Here is a 16,112-nt window from a genome sequence, read left to right as displayed (position 1 = left end):
TGATATAGAAGTAAGGGATGAAAATAGTGAATATTTAGCTGACATAGATATTAATGAGCTGATATTGTGCAGGCTATTAATGAAATTAAAAATGGAGCTGCTGCAGGGGCCTGATGGAATTCCTGCTATTTTGTTAAAGAAAGTAGTTCATTCTATCGCAAAGCCACTTGCAATATTATTAAGACAAAGTGTAGATACAGGCAAGATTTATGATGAGCACAAATTAGCATATATTACCCCTACTTTCAAAGTGGATCAAGACTAGAGGCAAGTAATTATAGGCCTGTGAGTCTAACATCACATTATTATGAAAGTGTATGAAAGGGTAATGAAGAAAAATATTATGAAACATTTAATAAAAATAATTTGTTTAATAAAGACAACATGGTTTCGTACCCGGAAAAAGTACACAAACCCAACTGTTAGTCCACCGTGAGAACATATTCAAAAATATGAAAAGCGGAATGAAACAGATGTGGTTTATTTAGACTTTTGCAAAAGCTTTTGATAAAGTAGACCATATATATTAGCGAAGAAAATTAGAAAACACAATATCGTGGATAAAGTAGGAAGATGGTTAAAAGAATTTTTACACAACAGAAACAGATAGTTATTGCAAACGACGAGAAATCGGATGAAGCCAAGGTAATATCCGGTGTGCCGCAAGGTACGGTGTTAGCTGCAATACTGTTTGTTATTATGATTGAAGACATAGACAATAATGTTAAGGATGGTTCGGTAGTGAGTAGTTTCGCAGATGACACAAAGAATAAGTAGAGAAATTACTTGTGATGAAGATAGGAACGCTCTACAAAGAGACCTTAACAAAGTATATGATTGGGCAGAGGTAAATAGGATGTATTTAACTCTGATAAATTTGAATCAATCAAATTATGGAGACAGAGAAAGAAAGCTATATGCATATAAGGGACCTAATAATGAGACAATCACAAATAAGGAAGCGTTTAAAGACCTTGGTGTGATGATGAATAGGAACATGTTATGCAATGATCAAATAGCAAGTCTGTTGGCAAAATGTAAAGCAAACAAAAATGTGGGAATGTTTGTTACGGCACTTCAAAACAAGAAAAGCTGAACAACATGATTATGCTTTATAAAACATATGTTCGTAGTCCACTTGAATATTGCAATATGATATGGTACCCACACTATCAAAAGGATTATTGCACAAATAGAGAGTGTACAAAGGTCCTTTACAGCTAGAATAGAAGAAGTTAAAGACCTTGACTACTGGGAAAGACTACAATTCTTAAAAATTATATAGTCTAAAGGAGAGAAGAGAAACGCTACATGATAATTCAGGCATGGAAACAGATAGAAGGAATAGCGAAAATATCATGGAACTAAAAATATCAGAAAGAGCAAGCAGAGGTAGATTAATAGTGCCCAAAACTATACCAGGAAAAATAAGGAAAGCACACAGGACATTAATCCACTACGCACCAGCATCGATAATGCAGCGTCCTATTCAATGCGTTTGCCAGCTCATCTGAGGAATATATCAGGAGTGAGCGTAGATGTGTTTAAGAATAAGCTCGACAAATATCTAAACTGCATCCCAGACCATCCAAGATTGGAAGATGCAAATATACCGGAAGATGTACTACGCAACTCTCTGGTAGACATTAGAGGGTGCCTCACACTGAGGGACCTGGGCAACCCGAACAAGATGTAAGGTATGTAAGGTAAGGTAAGGTCTATTGAACTTTGCAAAGCATCATAAGAAATATTTAGTTTCACGTCCGTAAAGTATTGCAGTATATTTTTGAATACATCACGTATAAAATGGAAAATAACCGAAGAAGATTTCAACAACAGTCATATAAATCACAAGATTTAGAAACTGAAAACACGTTTATTGGTAAAACCTAAAGAAAAATATATATAATGTATGTTTAAATAGAATGTGAGCACTATAACTTACTCTACAGATAATTATCAAAAATTGAAAAAGTATTAGCAATAAAGATTCTAAGATCACTGCAGCCTTCTGAGAAATGAGAGAGAGAGAGAGAGAGAGAGAGAGAGAGAGAGAGAGAGAGAGAGAGAGAGAGAGTACTATGATTTAATCTACGGATAAATTCCCAAGGCAAATAAATTCTAAGAGGTATTAAGATTACTGTAGATTTCTAAGGAAGGAGATAGAGAGAGAGAGAGAGAGAGAATGGGGCATACCCTCGTCGGCTGGAAATAAAGACAGGGTTTCGCGAGCAGGCTCGGATATCGGACTAGCCGAAGGTCATTTATTACCGACTGTGATTTATTTCCGATGTGATTTGGAAACAGAGATACGTTAGCAAAGGCGATCTTTGAGAAGAGGCTGACTTGTGGGTAATGCTGAATTGGGGGAAATGTCCATTTGTTATCTATGGGGATCTGAGGGCACTGGTCATTTTTTTCAATAATGGTGGAGATTACTGTGAGTGTTATTCATGAGTTGTTGGTGGTGATGACTTAAAGTGATGAGGGTATGGTAAATTTTTTTCAATAATGGTGGAGATTACTGTGAGTGTTATTCATGAGTTGTTGGTGGTGATGACTTAAAGTGATGAGGGTATGGTAATCTTTTTAATAATAATGGTGAAGATTACTGTGAGTGTTACTGATAAGTTGTTGGTGGTGATTACTTATAGTGATGAACGCATGGTAATTCTTTTTTCAGTAATGAGGAAAATTATGGTGAATGTTATTAACCAAGAGTGGATGGTGATGAATTTCGGTACTGATAGTGTTGAGGACGCTAATAATATTTTTCAGTAATGATGAAATTATGGTGAATGTTATTAACCAAGAGTGGATGGTGATGAATTTCGATACTGACAGTGTTGAGGGGATGGTAATTTTTTTCAGTAATAATGAAAATCATGGTGAATGTTATAAATCAGTTGTGGATGGTGATAAATTTCGGTACTGATAGTGTTAGAGGAATGGTATTTTTTTCAGTAAAAATGAAAATTATGGTGAATGTTATAAATCAGTTGTGGATGGTACTGATAGTGAACGATGGGATGGTAATCTTTTTTTTAGTATGGTGAACATTATTAAGATTTGTGGATGGTGGTGAATTTGCATTCCGGCTGGTGATTTTCATTGCAATCGAATAAAAAATGTACATAGGAAAAACTAAAACAAATTAATTAAAAGGTACAATAATGGGATAGGCCTAATTACTACTTATACGACAATTTACTAACTCCTCTTCCGCTTTTTTGTTTCTGTTATTGTTCCTTTTTTTTTGAAGTTTTATGTGTCACAGTGAAAATAGTGTTAATGAGAGCCATTTTCACGAGTAGTTAAGTTTAATACGTGCATAAGTTTAATAGGTACAATCAAGCAAGTTACGTGCCTAAACGCTCTTCCTTTACATTAGCGCTTCTTCTATATATATATAATATAATATATAATATAGAATTATATATATATACGATAGATCATATTAGATATAGTATAGAGATATATATTAATATATATATCTATCTGCTAATGGTTTGTTAGCGGGTGAAAAAAACAGTAATTACAGCTTTGAAAATATATATGAATAAATATACATATAAATAAATAGATAAATAAATAAATAAATAATTTAAAAAGATAAACAGATAGACAATGCCAAGATGCACAAACATAACAAAGAAAGATCCCTTCACCGAAATCTGGCTTTGTAATCTTGGATGCGGGAAAGCCTCCTACACCAGCGTTGTTCCTTTTGAGAGAGAACGCGTTCCTTCTCTATTGCAGGCCCGTTGCAGCAGAAAGCCACGAGGTGTCATTTCGGGGGCGCCGCGCTGAACGCATTGCATGTGAGACGTACAATAGATATTCAAGTTTGACTTGGCAGCGTCCGGGTTGCGTTCTGATGCACGATTGGGCGAACGGAAAACCCACCTGGAGGCGCTGGTATCATCGTGATGAACGTTTTGCGGTTTGGGATTGAGCTTTTTACATCGTTCCTGGCTTGTGATCTGTGGCCTACGTTGAAGGGATTAGAAGATAGGTAGAGTTTATAGAGTTCTGCTATTCTTTTGACTTGCCTGATTTATTGACCATGTCGAACGGTTAATAAGTATAGTATGGAATTAAAGTTATTTTTGGCATTTTAAATTTATATCAGATCTATTTTAGCTCAAAACCGTCGCAAAAATCAGGTTCGCGTTTCACTTCACTCGATAAGTTCTTGCGCATTTAACAACACCAAACTTATGAAGCACTCCGTAGCACATTAGATCATCATTAGAACAAAGGAAATTCATTAAGAAACTACAAAGCGAGCTATTTTCATCAGATAAAAAACATAAATAATAAAATTACGCTGTGCAAATGGTTATTCATGTGTCACTTTATTTGAGACACGCACACACACACACACGCACACACACACACATATATATATAATATATATACATATCTATATATATTATATATATATATATAATATATATGTATATATAATATATACATATATATTATCATAATCACTTTATACACACACACATACAATATATATATATATATATGTGTGTGTGTGTGTGTGTGTGTGTGTGTGTGTGTAATTGTAGTAACGACCTTGACCCCTTTACCTCGAATTCTTCATAATTTTACGATAAGCTTTCCATTAGAAAGCCTAAGATCCAAATGCAAGAATGTGAAGTAATTCCGAAGTCCGTAGCAGGATTCGAACCCGCATTCGGAGTAGCAGAACGAGGTCAGGTACCGACATCAGAGTTGCTTCATGTCCTACCAATTGGATGTTGGGCTTTGTAGTGACAAGATTATCGGTAAAGTGTGAGGAATTCGGGAAGCCCAGAGGTCACTGTGGTTATTATAGTTTTATATATATATATATATATATATATATATATATATATATATATATATATATGTGTGTGTGTGTGTGTGTATGTGTGTGTGTGTGTGTGTGTGTGTGTGTGTACGCTTAAAAATCACAGTAGATGCCTGCGACTTCATTAAAATAAGCGAATACCACAGGAGAATGATAAACAGAAATCCAAGCGCTTTTGACAATTAACCATCTGGTATTCTTGATCTTTTTGTTTACCTGATAACTTTCTTTCCAACTGTATTTCATTTGTTCCTTGACAATGTCATAGCAAGGACGAAAGCGCTTGGATTTCTGCCTCTATATATATATATAGATATATATATATATAGATATATATAATATTATATATATATATATATACATATGTGTGTGTTTGTATAAAATAACACACACACATATATAAGCTTAAATGAACACATAATGGATAAGATAAATACTGGTTCACAAATCACCCCCAAGAAGTCCATGTAAATTCATCCCAAAAACCCTTGATATCAACGTCCCCCTTACCAGCTTTTGTTTAGAAACGCCCACCATCCCTAAGACGCGCAAATGCAAGTTGTCACCAAGCTTCTCCTCCTCCTCCTCCCTCCAGCCCCTGGAAGCTTGTTAAGAACCTTGAGACAGACGATCTAAGCGATCTTTTCATCTCGTCACATCCAGATGTAGAGATGGGGCTCTTACCCACGTCCCTAATTTCAACACACTTCATTCCTCTGTGACGCTAATCGCCCGATAAAATACGTGACCTTAGCCTCGGTAACGTTAGGCCTACGTCGTTATTACGGCTGGGAATTAGAGTGAATGAAAGGTACGGCTTTTATCTCCGAAGGTTTTCTTTCGAGTGAGTGAATGCTTGGGCGAGTGCGAGCGTACGCGTGTCACAAGCGATCAACACGAAAACGGACTGAACACTTACTTTAATTTATGTGTGTGTGTGTGTGTGTGTGCGTATTACTATATCAGACGCCGTGCCCAATGCATACGCTTCATTAGGCTTATACTTAGGAATTAGCAGGAATAAGAGAAGCTATTTTCTTTTCCCAGGTTTCCTTTTCGCGACGACGGGAGCACAAGATTTCCCAGCATTTCCCTTCTCAGGTGAGCATTAAAAAAATGAAAGGAGAAATATGAGTTTTGTCAACTTCAAATAGATGACGTCCGTTGGAGAAAATTTCGGGATGGCGTGACTGACGTGGCAGTTTAACATGGCGCCATCATTCAGAATTTGTCCGTGTATTTCTGTGTCAAGAAGATAATAATGACGAGAGAGAGAGAGAGAGAGAGAGAGAGAGAGAGAGAGAGAGAGAGATTCCTAAATTGTCATCACGCACAATCTATCTAAATATAACTATCATATATTATAAATGCCTGACCATACTAGTTTTAGTGTGCGCGCGCTCGTGTGTGTGTTTAATGTGAGAGAGAGGAGGACTTTGTACTTCTTGTCAACGTTTCCAGAATCAAGTGTGTTGCTATTTTTGTCTATATCCCTTTTCTTGACTTTTTTTTCACAAATGTTTCTGTTTGCTGTATTTTCATTCATCATTTTCCTCGAATACTGCGCTATTTTCATCTCTCGTCTATTCTTTTCTGTTATTATCTTTTCCTTTTTATTTCTTTCTCAGAGTCGTATTTTTAAACATTCCTTTCATCCAGATTCATCCTATTCTGCAACTTTCATTATTCATCTACATCTTTTAACTCAGTCTTACTTTCATGTTTTGCACGTCCCGATTTTTCTCATACACAACGGTTCCATCATATGTTGCGCCTTTCTTCGTTCACTCTTGCTCTTTCCTATTCCCCTTTCCCTTAACTTATACTATCATTTACAAACTAACTTTTTAAAACCTTATTTTATCAATCACTCTTCATATAAAGTTAATAAGTTTCTTATTTTTTTTTTATAAAACTATTTTCTCCCATTCCAAGTCCTGTTTTTATTCCTAAGGGATTTTCACCCTTTTGCCATCATTTCACTCTTGTTTCCTTCATCTTCTTTTATCATCTTTTCCATCGTGAAATATTTGTATTCTTCCTTTCGAACTTTTCGTCAGCTTCATTCTTTCCATGAACGTCTCTTGTATTTATTATATTTCCACTATTTCCAATCTTTTTTTTAATATATTATTATTATTCCTAAAAAATATCTCGTCTTCCTCAAAACATAGTAATTTCACCAATGATATTGTTATTGTTTTATAATTAACAAGCCAAGTGTTTTGAAAGGTGATATGTTTGTAAGTCTTTTCCAATTGTAAGTTCCAAAAGGTTTCTTTTGATACAACGTCCTTTCGCTAAAGAGCGCAAACTCTATTAAAAAAAAAAATGTCGAACCCATTATCTCGTTTTCTTTAACGTCATTGCTGTTAAACATTTCCCCCCTTCGTTATATCACAGTCCTTTCGCTTGTATTTATAATCTGATACGCACGAGTTCACTTCGTTTCAATGCAAATCCTCTTATAAGCCTCATAAAACTTCTTTCAAACTCCATAAAACCATTTAACTTACAGAATCGTTTGATCTATGTTTTTATATACAAAATATAAAAAAATGACTAACATTTTCTTTAGCACAAAACCCATACCTCTAGCTCTGAAAAAAGCCTATTCATAAATCTCAGAGCTGTCTGATTTTAACCCGGTAAACATTTCCTGGAAACCAAAAACCTTCATTCTAAATCTTAAAAATGTTTTTAGATTTACTAAAAAACTATTTTAAGATTCAAAAACATAGTTTCCGATCACAGACAACTCCGACATTTTCCTGGTGCTAACCCCTAACCCAACCCAACCCCCACCCCCCCCCAAAAAAAAAAAATAATAAAACCTTTTTTTTATTCCAGGTATAAATAGAATTCATAGAGGAATAAGCGGCGTTGCTCTCCCAGAAACCAATAAACGCGAGAGACCTCGGAGGGCCATCCATAAACAAGAGCTATTTTGAAGCAAATTCGAGGCATCTTTATTAAAACCTAAACTTGCCACCTGGTGCCATCTATTGGCCGAGCCGCGCAATAACCAAAAGCGGTATTATAATCCCTGGCATGCAAAATCCAACAGAATATGGAGTTTATAGTGGCCAATCGGGCAAGGGCTGTAACTTAAGGTCGGCAATATTTTTGGGCGAGAGATCGGGCTACCGCCATTACTGACTGGGACATCCGAATATTTTCTTGTTTATGTGAGCTTTGCCGATGATTTGTTTATTAAAGTACGCTAGAATAAAATTATAAGGTAAAATAAAAAGTTATCATACATACACACATACATACATACATACATATATATATATATATATGTATATGTATATGTATATAGATATGTATATATATATATATATATATATATATATATATATATATATATAAATATTGTATATACACAATCGTGCACGATTAAACATCCACATTGATATCAAAAGAACGTAGTCATTAATACGGAAAGTCACATACAGGTAGAAATTTATGCACACAAATGGAGAATAGTTTTGAATCCTAGTGTATATCTCTACTGTACATTGGTATATCATACATGTTAGAGGCACTCTCAAAATAGCACCAGCTTCAAACAAGGTGAGGTTGAAAGTAGACTGAGATGGTATGGACACATAAAGAGACGAGAGAGAGAGACCACCCGATAAGGAAGATAATGTAGATGGGACTACCAGGTAGGAGAAGGTTAGGCAGACCAAAATTGCGATGGATTGACTGTGTGAAGAGATAAGAGGGAGTTGGGATTGAGGGGGTAGGATGCACTGGACCGAAGGAGATGGAAAAATGTGATGAAGAACCATTACAGCGACCCCAAATAGGGACAAGCTTGTAGAGAAAGAAGAAGAGGACACAATGATGGAAAATAAAAATAAACATAAACGTACAAGAAGAACTAGCTTTTTAAAGAGTGAAATATAGACGTGTGTTCAAACCAGCGCAGGCCATACGACTTTCATGTAACAATAAGACCTGAGCAAATTTAAGATAGGAGAACGGTCCAGAGGCTGAGGAGGAGGGGATGGAACTCTTCTCCAACTGTATGGGTGACTTACTCATCCATTAGTTTTATAATAATAAAAAAGAAAACATTCATTTTCTTCCCTAATTAATTTTACTCTACTAAGAAAATGGGAGAATATAGAACAACGTTTTTGAGAAGCAAAATTTTGAAGAAAGTAGGAAAGAAAAGAGAAAGAATGGGTACTATCAAAACAATTTCTTAAATCTGAAAAACGAAGCAATGGTCGCTTAAGAGACTTTACTTACATTCCAATAGCCAAGGTTTTAACATACGAGTCTCATTATCTCTCTGTCTCTCCTTCTAAGTGCAACATACGCGAACTAATATCGTGCTACATTACTGTATGAAGGAATGTGAGTTTTTTAAATACAATATACACAAATTACTATTATGCGATATTATTGTATGAAGGTAGGTGTGTGTGTGTGTGTGTGTGTGTGTGCGTGTCACACACAAACACAAGCCCTCAAAGGCAATGGAAGGCACCCAAGTGAATTGGTACGAAGGAAATTTTGTCTGTGAAGTATTAAACGCTAAGAGCTCGGGCCCTGATCCTGCTAAAAATGCTGCCTTCGTTAGAGCCGGATAAAAGACGATAAAACGCGAGCGTGGTGGCCGAGAGGAGCCAAGGAAAGCAGAGAGAGAGAGAGAGAGAGAGAGAGAGAGAGAGAGAGAGAGAGAGAGAGAGAGAGGCTCCTGCCGATGGTCAAGACTTGACTTGAGAGAGAATGAGGGAACAGGAGGCTGCGTTGCCTTTTGGAGTTGGGGGAAAGACATCTGGTATTCTCTCGGGAAAAATATGGGCTTTTCTGTCTGTCTGTCAGCCTAATACTGTAAGGAAAGACAACCAGAAGGCGTAAAGAAGAGTCATCTCTGTCTGTAAAGTCTTGAATTGCTTGTAAAGACAACTGAAGAAGGTATAAAAACGCCTTTGCAATGAGGAAATGACAAGGAAAAGACATATGTAAGAGAAAGCGGACGGTATTTCCGTCAGTCTGTCAGCCTTATCGGGTTGGGGGAAGACAACTGGAAAGAGCAAAGGAAAAAGCATTTCTGTCAGCCAGGAAAGAGTAGAGAAAATACAACAGAAAGAAAAAAAAGAAAGGTTAATTCTGTCTATCTAGTCAAACTCCTTCGCACACTTATTCTGTCCTTCTGTCAGTCAAGAGAGAAGTGATGGCCCTTCGAGCAGTGGAAATGCAGAGCCATAAGGAATAAATCACGGTTCCATGTATACTTACCTCTCTATTACCCTGGGTGTCTATTTATCTGATTATCTCTCCCCTTAGACAGATATCTCTTTCTGTTTCAGTCTTCTTCAAGAGAAAACAGCGAAGCTTTAGAAAAAAAGAGGGAAATGAACTGGATAGAGATATCTTAGTTCGTCTGTCTTCCTGCTCAGAAGACCGCTTCTGTTACGACAGAAGAGCTTTTTCCAGTCTTCGAACTGTCTCAAAAAACACAGGTAAACCATGAGCCGAAGTTTCTTCGGTGTAATCGAGTTTTCTGTACAGCGTACAATGCTGTATGAAACTCTTAGCAAAGGCCCGGTTGTGGCCTGTGTTGTTGGCACCTATAGTGGTGCCTGAGGCACGATTATGACTAACTTTCACCTTAAATAACAATAAAAACTACTGAGGCTGAAGGGCTGTAATCTGGTATGTTTGATGATCGGAGGGTGGATTGATCATCAACATACCAATTTGCAGCCCAGTAGCCTCAGTAGTTTTTAAGATCTGAGGACGGAGAAAAAGAACATCTCAATTTTCTTTACTATTACACTGAAAATGGAGAGAAAAAAATAAAAAAATAAAAAGCAAGGTTTCCTCTACAGAGTTGTGCATCTTAACACCGGTCTTTAAAAAATCTAAAAAAGCGATTGCCGTTAAATTTTAATGGGAATGACGCACGGGGGACCGACCAGCAAAAGAGAGCGGTCCTATGAACGACAACCGAAAATGGCCACCGAGGGGATAAACAAAAGTCGGTCTCACTGCGCATTTTGCCAGCCCCTTCCTCCCATTCAGCAAGGCGGTAAAACAATTCAAAAAGGGGATAAAATGGACATTTTCTCCATTTTCTTGGAATTCCCTTTTTCATTCTTTAAGTCCTTCGCTTTGCCTGGATCAAGGTGCGTATTCTGATTTCTTTTCAAGTCATATGGCTTGCTTTCCCCCCTTTACTAAAGGTATTTCATTTGGATTGAGGAGCCAGAAGAGTATCTATTGATTTCTGATAGAAGGACCGCGTGTTTAAGTATTGTTAATAGAGGCCATTACAATACTTAAACTCTCGTGTTCGGATTTTCAAATGGATCTAAAATAAAATCTATATTTTTCAAACTATTCCAATGTCCAATCTATCTGACAATTTTTATGAAATGATGTAGTGATACGACAGAAATCAACCAACTTATCCATTCTGATTATACAAAAAGGTAATTCCTAGCTGTTTAGGGTCTTATCTTTCTTCAATATCCGTCCTAGTGATGTTTAATTACAATCTAGGATGTCTTAAAAAAAAAGTCTCATAAACCTACACCTCAAGTTAATTTTTGATTTGTACTTGAAATGTATTTCACGATCTTAATGTATTACAGGACTCTTCGAGTTAGTCGAAACAAATGACTTATCAAAGTGACTGGCTGAGGGCAGTTTGTTAACGCTATTTACAAATACACCTTTCCTTTCAAGCACGAGTGCCCCCCCCCCCCCCCCCCTCCTCTCTCTCTCTCTCTCTCTCTCTCTCTCTCTCTGCTGAACAACCTTCATCTTTCTCGAGGAATGTCGTTATCTCTAAATTTTCAAATACCCTCGATCTATTTCTCCACATTTAGTACTCTCTCTCTCTCTCTCTCTCTCTCTCTCATTGCTGAACAACCTCCATCTCTCACGAGGAATTTAGTTATCTCTAAATTTTTAATTACTCTCGATCCATCTCTCCGCATTTAATACGCTCTCTCTCTCTCTCTCTCTCTCTCTCTCTCTCTCTCCTCTCCTCTGCTTTCGCTCAGCTCCAGCTGCCTTGTTTCCCTTCCGGTACCCGGCCCCTTCCTCTCTCTCTCTCTCTCTCTCTCTCTCAGTAGCGTCTCTCAGCCAGCTCACGGGCCACTCCAGGAGCCTCTCATCATACCCATCTCGTTCCCCGCGCGCACCGTTAATATGGAAGTGTCATCGCAAATGCCTCCATTCCAGAGCACATTCAGAGGGCCGTTTCGGGTTACGCCTAAGGTAATCCTCTGATCTGCAAAGCCAATCTCCACCCGCCTCCTTAAGTTTTTACGGCGCCATCGCGACTTATGCTCCGGGTCTCTTGATGGAAATTCTGATCGCCCGTGGGACCATCACGACGACGACGGCTTTTGAAGGAGAGAGAGAGAGAGAGAGAGAGAGAGAGAGAGAGAGAGAGAGAGAGAGCAAATTATATAGTACATGGTAAGAGAGAGAGAAAGAGAGAGAGAGAATTACATCCGAAATCTAAACTACATGGTCAAGGAAAGAAACAGAGAGAGAGAGAGAGAGAGAGAGAGAGAGAGAGAGACGCAGAGAATAGATGAGAGAGAGAGAGAAACAGAGAGAAGAGAGAGATAAATAAACGAGTCAGAGAGAGAGAAGAGAGAGAGAGAGAGAGAGAGAGAGAGAGAGAGAGAGCAAATTACATCCGTAACCTATAGAACATGGTAAGAGAGAGAGAGAGAGAGAGAGAGAGAGAGAGAGAGAGAGAATTAAATCAGAAATCTAAACTGCACGGTCAAGGGAAGATAGATAGATAGATAGATAAATAGAAAGAGAGAGAGAGAGAGAGAGAGAGAGAGAGAGAGAGAGAGAGAGAGAGAGAGAGAGAGAGAATTAGTACAATCCCCAGAAGCTGCAAAAGCCAAATTCTATCGCCGAGAAGCAAGAGCACTCTATAGAGGAAAAACATTCCCGTGTTTAAAGGTCTTTCATTACATTGAAAAGAGGATCCGGCTTCGCTTAAGCAACCTTTGCGATTCTAATTCGTGAGTATTCCGGATACTATCCGGATAACGCAACGATAACGGAAATAATTGGGATAATGCAAAAGAATTACGGATGAAAGCGGGGGTCAACCGTAAAGAATTCGAATGGCTTCCGTTTCCGACTTAGCTTACAACAAAATTTTTGCCTGCGATTTTCAAGAGACCGTTCTGTGGTTCTGTGTGGAGATTCTTACACAAACGTTGTCTTTTTCAGTGCATCTTACTCACTTTGTATTCTGCGTTTTTCAATTTAAGGCATAAACTTTTTCTATCTCTTTCAAATAAAGGATTAATGTCATCAGTTACACAGTTTCTCTATCATGTAAAACAGATAAAGTTTTAATTTCCTGGTAATTATGGTATATATATAATACACACACACATATATATATATATATATATATATATATATATATATATAGCAGATAAAGTTTTAATTTCCTGGTATTATGTATATATATATATATATATATATATATATATATATATATATATATATATATCTATAATATATCATATATACATACACATATGCATATAGGTGCATGTGCGTGATGTTTGTGAGTAAATGCGTGTGGATTCTAAATACCCTACACTACTTTAAGAATTTTTACATGAACAACCAACATAAAATAAACAAAGAGCTGAAAATTACATAAAAACGTAACCATTTCTTTCAGGCAAATCTTTCAACAACGACAACAACAACAACAGCAACAACATAACAACAACAACAACAAACAACAACAACAACAACAACACTATATAAACGGTGATTTTTTCCACACGGTATCGTGTAGCCTTCGAATTCTAAAAACCAAACTATTTCCATGTACCATAAACTTCATCCGTTTTTTATAATTGAGCAAATACCTAGCTAATTTCAAGTCGGCTCTCAATTCCATAAACACATCGAAAAAAAGGACCCCTTAACCCCTAACAACACTACATAAACGGTGATTTCCACACGGTATCGTGTAGCCTTCGAATTCTCTAAAAACCAACTATTTCCCACCCATAAACTTCATTCCGTTTAAATTGAGCAAATACTATAGCTATATTTCAAGTCGACTCCATATTCCATAAAACATCGAAAAAAGGACCCCTTCCCCCTACACCCACCCCCTTAAAAACTGACACCCCCCCCTTCCGTACCCCCCCCGCCCCAGCATAAAAACTGACGAATGCTGCAACAATATTGAAAATCCACCCGCCACTGTTTTGGACGCTATTTCAAAGTTACTTGTTACTGCTTTTGCTTCAAAGCAAATGCAGGTCGGCGCTTTTTTTTTTTTTTTTTATGAAGGTTGGATTAACAATAGCTTCCGTTCTGGAGGCCATATAAACGCTCAGCAAATTTTAATTGCGATGGATATGAAATCATTTTTAAACAACAAAACCGGGAAATTAAAATACATTCAAACTTATCTACATGTCAGTTTTTATTGGTGGAGTCGTAAAACTAAACTGGATATATTATATAAATATATAATATTAATGATATCTATATATATATAATAATATATGTATATATTAATATATTATATATTATATAATTAGAACACATGCACATGCAACAATGCATATGTATATATATAATTACACATACAAACAATTAAATATATTATATATCATAGAAGATTAAGAAGAAAAAAACAAACATTAAAGGACAATACAAATATAAGAATTATTAACAGCTTACACAGGATCAAAACCATAGGTAAATTAGCTATTAAAGAGCATTATAAATAATAGTATATGTATATATGTAATATGTATAATGTATATATATAATATATATGAATATATATATATATTTATATATATGTGTGTGTGTGTGTGTGTGTGTACATATATATGCGGGTTTGTATGAAGGCTCGCTGTTAACCAATATGAAATTTCTAATTTCTATTCTCTTTTAACACGTAACAATAATAACGTGCAAGGAAATTACATCAAATAATGAAAAAACGTTTGTTAGAAATGACAGACACTATCTAACAACTGGAGAAAACAGAAATACCGGTTATTGGAAACACAGATGATAAAATAATCGACTACAAATAAAACATTAAAGAGAAACAGCTATGAACGGCTATTTTCTGTTAAGTTAAAATTCCGTTTTGAAACTTCCGGAGACGGAACCGCTCTGTCTTTAACTGAGCTTCAAGTTTTATCGCATTGTAAAAAAATCCTTGTTGATGCACAGCTATCATCATCAGTGGTGTTGGTGTTAGTAGCGTCAGTATTCACTAATATTAAAGTTCAGATCACTCTTCGGTGAGAAACACAATAAAAGTAATAATGACGAGAGAGAGAGAAGAGAGAGAGAGAGAGAAGAGAGGAGAGAGGAGAGGAGAGAGAGAGAGAGAGAGCCAGGAAATCACTTAAAAAGAGAAACCATGAATTTAAAGCAACTGGGAATCAAAGAGGCGACGGGGGGACGTCCATCAAAAACCGGCATCTGAAAAAAAGATTCATTTTCATTTTTCACAAGGAGAGAGAGAGAGAGAGAGAGAGAGAGAGAGAGAGAGAGAGAGAGAGAGGTGGGGGGCGGGTGTTGGTTCTTTATAGAGCAATGAAATTCCTCATATGTTTTTAATAACTTGGGAATCTGCCCCTACAGCTCCAGAAGGAATGTATGGCGATAAAGGCGATTTTTCCCTACAATACAGACCTACTCGAAGGTACCAAAACTAAAGTATCGATTGATAAATTTCGAATATTCAAATTAAGGGAAAAAAATAGAAAAACAATTAGACAAATCTTCGTAATGAACCAGATTTTACAGACTTACCAATCAGCTATCACGGAGATGCGCTGATACCGATTCAGGTACAGAATCTGAAATTAACAGGAATATGCACAGCAGAGTCGATAGCAACTTAAAGTCTCAATTCATAGCTGAGTGACCTAATTAGACTGTTTCTAAACCAATGGCCCAGCTTCGAATCCTGGACGGAGAAGACGCACTTTTAAATTTATAATTCCCTTAGGGTGAAAGGTATTCTTCATGGACAGTCAATTCGATATTAAACGAAATTTGTAAGTTAATATTTGTGTATATACACCAAAAATTCTTATAATAATATATATATACTATATATGTATATATATATATATAGTATAATATATATCTATATATATATATATATATATATATAGATATATAATATATATTTGTGTGTTGAGGGAGAGCGTATACTATTACATCAAGAAAGACGAAAACT

General features: G+C 36.4%; 1 protein-coding gene across 3 annotated transcripts in view; it reads right to left on the bottom strand.

The window, feature by feature from the left end:
• The window catches only part of LOC135204088 (connectin-like), a 622,057-nt gene that overhangs the window by 176,331 nt on the left and 429,614 nt on the right, over positions 1–16,112 (bottom strand). The gene's annotated exons all lie outside the window — the stretch shown is intronic.

Source organism: Macrobrachium nipponense, chromosome 44 (genome assembly GCF_015104395.2).
Source record: "Macrobrachium nipponense isolate FS-2020 chromosome 44, ASM1510439v2, whole genome shotgun sequence".
In the NCBI taxonomy this organism is placed as follows: Eukaryota; Metazoa; Arthropoda; class Malacostraca; order Decapoda; family Palaemonidae; genus Macrobrachium; species Macrobrachium nipponense.
This window is presented reverse-complemented; position numbering and strand designations above follow the sequence as displayed.